This window comes from Marmota marmota, unplaced genomic scaffold, assembly GCF_001458135.2.
Source record: "Marmota marmota marmota unplaced genomic scaffold, marMar, whole genome shotgun sequence".
Lineage (NCBI taxonomy): Eukaryota > Metazoa > Chordata > Mammalia > Rodentia > Sciuridae > Marmota > Marmota marmota.
Window position 1 is genome coordinate 30,979,653 of NW_026000057.1, and position 4,744 is coordinate 30,984,396.

Here is a 4,744-nt window from a genome sequence, read left to right on the forward strand (position 1 = left end):
CTTCATAAAAGAAGATTCAAGAGCTCCTTCATACTTGGTGCCTTTTGATGCCACAGCAAGGAGATGGCTATCCATGAACCTAGGAGAGAAGCCTTGTGAGAACCTGACCATACTGTTGCTGTGATAGTACACTTTCAGCCTAAAAAACCGTGCAAACAAAATGATATGATATGTAAGCCACCCAGTTTATGGTCTTTTGTTAGAGCACTTCCAATAGACAAGGCCAAAAAAAAAGTGATCATTTCTTTGAAAAAACATAACAAACATGGTTGCCAAATCCAATTCAGGTCTTTTGATTAATTTAGTCAATTTGTAAAAGATGTTCCCTAAGTGTGGACTGGTTTTCCCTTTCCTCCTACAATGCCCTAAACTCCCTATAGCTGCCCCACCTTCCCAGAGTCTTGGGTAAGGGAGGGTCCCTGACACTGAAGTTCCATCAGCTTTTATGATAGACTCATGTCTTCCTGTAGAGATGGCATCACCCAGGCAAAGATTTACTCTGGAGCTATTTCAGCTATACTTTGAGTGTGAGGCCAATGTCGGTGTTGCTGTGTGTTAAGGACTTTGGCACTTTTTGTGCTGCACATTCCATGTTCAGGGATATGGCAAGGAATCACAGCTATCTGTGCTGCAGGGGATGGTGGTGGGCCCAGTGCAATCCACAATTCATGAATCTGGTGGCCTCCTGGGACACCTTCATATGGCTTCCAAACATTCAGTTTTAAAGGGAAAGTGTCTTCATTTCCTTGTGTGTATCAGTCCAGTTCCCCAGCACACAGAATTCTCAGAGGCTGTGAGTCAAAAACTCTCCCCTGCCCCCCAGATGACCCTCAAGGAAGCCACCCACTAAATTAGTGCAGTAATACTGCCATGAAGATCCAGAGATAGGAAAATGGAGGGGGCTTTGATTCCTACAGCCATCAGCCCCCTCTTACAGACCCAAGAGAATATACTGGAAAGTGCTGAAAACTTCTCCAGAGCTACACACATCCCAAGTCTATTACCTGTTTTGACTGTTTCTGCGAGGTGCTGACTCCTGTGCTACTAGTGATTACTGGGACTCTCCCTTTCACCTCTGCCCCTGCCATCTGCTGTTCTGCTGTGTGATCAGTGCTGGGGCACTCTGGTTTACTCTCTGCTGCATGCTCTAAAGTTTCTGTATTTCTCCAAGTCTCTGTCTGTTCACTGTTGAACAGACAGATTCTAACTCATGGAGGTAGAATCTGTAAGTCTGGCTGCCTCTAACCCACCCTTTTGAATCCTGGCCTATAAATTTTTGGTATATTATCTTGGGTCTCATTAGTTTTATCTTTAATATCTATGAAGATGTAATGACATATTCTTAATGTTTTGCTTATTTTTCTTTCTCTCTATACAAAAAAGAGAAACTAAAAGGGAAATTTGGCCATGGGATGCAGATAAATCTTCCTTTAATATTTATGCCTACATTGTGGTCAGACATCATCATGTAATTTAACCAATGATCTTCCCCTGGTCTCTTTTGAAATTATACTTGAGATACACCAAGTGGGTGGTCTCAGATTGTTGGAGGCAATATAGTGTTTTGTTTTTGTTTTTGTTTTCCCCCTGTTGGCATTTGAAGCAAAGCCTTTGTGCAGAGTAACCAGAGGCAGTCTGATTGGAGTGAAAACAGAAGGTACCCAAATTATAACGTTCATCCAAAACACAGTAATATTTTCTGTATGGTTTTTGTTGTTGTTGTAGTTATTTTGTTATTTATTTATTTATTTTGGGGGGGTATTGGGTATTGAACTCAGGGGCACCTGACCACTGAGCCACTTTCCCAGCTCTATTTTGTATTTTATTTAGAGACAGGATCTCACCAAGTTGCTTAGTATTTCACATTTGCTGAGGCTGGCTTTGAACTCTTGATCCTCCTGCCTCATCCTCCTGAGCTGCTGGGATTACAGGCATGCATGACAGTGCAGGATTCTACATGCTTTTAACTGCAATTTGAAAAAAAAAAAAATCCTATGTTGCTTATTTCCTGTGTTCTTAAAAAATTTGCATGGAAATTTGAAGATGCTTAATGTTACTTTAAAATAAAACTGTAAAAGAGTAGAAATCAGATTTATACAAGAATAGATTACAGAATGTTAATTCCTTATGGCAGATATCTGAATCTGACAGTGAGAAAGAGAGTAGACCAGACTGTCCTTGATGGATAAGGAATAAGAACCTTAAGCCTCAGTGTAACTATTTTATTTTCAAAAGGTATAGGAATTAAACTAGATAAATAATCATATTGCAAATAAGTCTCTAATGTTATTGGCTCAGATCAGGCTCACAGTTACTGTAAGGACAGTCAAACCAGACCTGTTCCAGATCCCTCTTCTCTGGGTCCTTTGAGGGACCACCTCTTTTTCAGTTCTTATAGGATCATTGCCAGTGACATTTTGTAACTTAGGCATGACTGAGAAAAGGTTCCAGATCCACATCCTGCATGATAAAGAGAAGTGCATAGGGCCTGTAAAGAGAGCTAACACATACCTCTGATTTAATTCTTCAGCTGCTCAGTAAGTTACGTGTCTGCCTTTCTATAGATATCACACATATTTTCCTGTTTTCAGTGTTTCCTTTTTCTACTTTCTGTCAGAGATAGAAGATAACAGAATATTTCTCCCTGAAAATACTGCAATCAATTTTGCCAGCAAGTACAGATCTTAAAATAAAACCATCTTGACCTTCTCATAAAAGAAGGCATTTTCAATTGCTTGATGATAGCTTGGAAGTACACATCATTTTTCATACGCATACCCTTAGTAATTTGTCATGTGTCTGGACGTTTCATTATCAGCAGTATTTTACTATCTATCCATCTCTGCTCTTTCAAGTGCCTGTTTTTAACATTGAGACAATAGACACTAACTAGTTGATAAAAGAACATCCTGATATATAATGGCTAAGAACAGGTATGCTGATAACTTATTTCAAATGGACCATCTATTTAATTCTCTCTAAGCCTTGAAAATAGGTATGGTGCTAGTACCTACTCTGTAAAGTTTTGATGAGAAGTAATTCATTTATATGTTCAATGATATTTATTGGGCACCACCTAAGATAAGTGCGATGAATAAAAAGAACCCAAGATAAGAGGATAGAGAATGATGAGGTCCTATGTTACATATGGTTGTCAGAGAAAGTTGCTCTTGGAAGATTTTGCTTGGTCAGTGAGTTGATAGAAGTGAAGAAGGTTATGGCAGAAGAAAATAATTATAAGGATGCTGTTAGGAATGTTATTACCACATTGTAGAAGCTGGGTTAATTTATGTTGTGTCCTTCTGAACCTAGGCTGTCCTGATCCAATGACTTCAAAAAGACAAGGCCACACATGAAATCAGAAGAGCTGTACTGCATACAAGTTCCCAAAGCCAAAGACTTTCTGGAGTGTTTCAGGCCCAGGAGCAATCATAATCTACACACAGTGTGATATAGAAGGATGCTTCCTATCTTCTGGAGTATATATTTATTACATGAGTATCTTAGTCCATTCATGCAGATAAAACAAAATACCTTAGACTGGATAATTTATAAGGAACATAAATTTATTATAGTTCCAGAGGCAGGGAAGCCCATGGTGAAGGCACTGCTACTCAGTGTCTGGTGAGGGCTGCTCAGTGCTTCCAAGATGGTGCCTTGCTAGTGCATCCTTACATAGCAGAAGGCAGAAGGACAAAAGGGTCCAGCCAATTGCCTGCTGCTCTTTTACAGGTACTTATAGTCACGAGGAGCCCTCATGGCATAATCACCTTTTGAAGACCCACCTCTTATATATATGTTGCACTGGGGATTGCTGTGGTCTGAATTCATCCTCCCAAAAATTTATGTGTTAGGAGCCTAACCCCTAATTCAATAGCTTGGTCTTTGGGAGGGGCTGAGGAATGAATTTATGAGGGTTTTGTGGGAATGGGTTTGCCCTGTGTCCCCTCTTCTGCCATGTGAGGAAATAGCATGAAGGCCCTCATCAGATACCAGCACCTTGATCTTAGACTTCTGAGCCCCTAGAACTGTGAGAAGTATTTTCTCACAGAAATTTCTGTTCTTTATAAATTATCTATTTTCAGGTATTATGTTATGGAAGCACAAAATGGACTAAGCAAAAATTGAATTCCAACATGAATATTGAAGAGGACACAAATATTCAAATTATGGCAATGAATTAAATAGAATTCTGTATAAAATTTAAAAGGTACAAACATAAAAGAAGAAAAAGAAGGCAAAGAGAAGAAATATGGAGGGAGGAAGAGTAAAGTGGAGAAAGAAATCATCTATTAAGATACCACAGAAGCATAAATTCTATGTGTGCGTGTGTGTTTGTATGTATTTAGACAATTTTCTATGAATTCTATGAATGTGCATATTCATTTTTTAAATAGTCTACTATTCACTCAACATCTGATCTTCAACACCATGAATTCATTTAATCATATCCTTTTTATTTGTTGTATAGTTTTTTATGATAAGGTAGAGCCATAATTTTATCCAATTATTGTAATCTTACATTTTCTTTTTTTTTTAATTTTAATTTTTTATTGTTGGTTGTTCAAAACATTACAAATTTCTTGACATATCATATTCTACACTTTGATACAAGTGGGTTATGAACTCCCACCTTCACCCCATACACAGATTGCAGAATCACCTCAGTTACACATCCATTGATTTACATATTGCCATACTAGTGTCTGTTGTGCTCCGCTGCCTTTCCCATCCTCCACCCTCC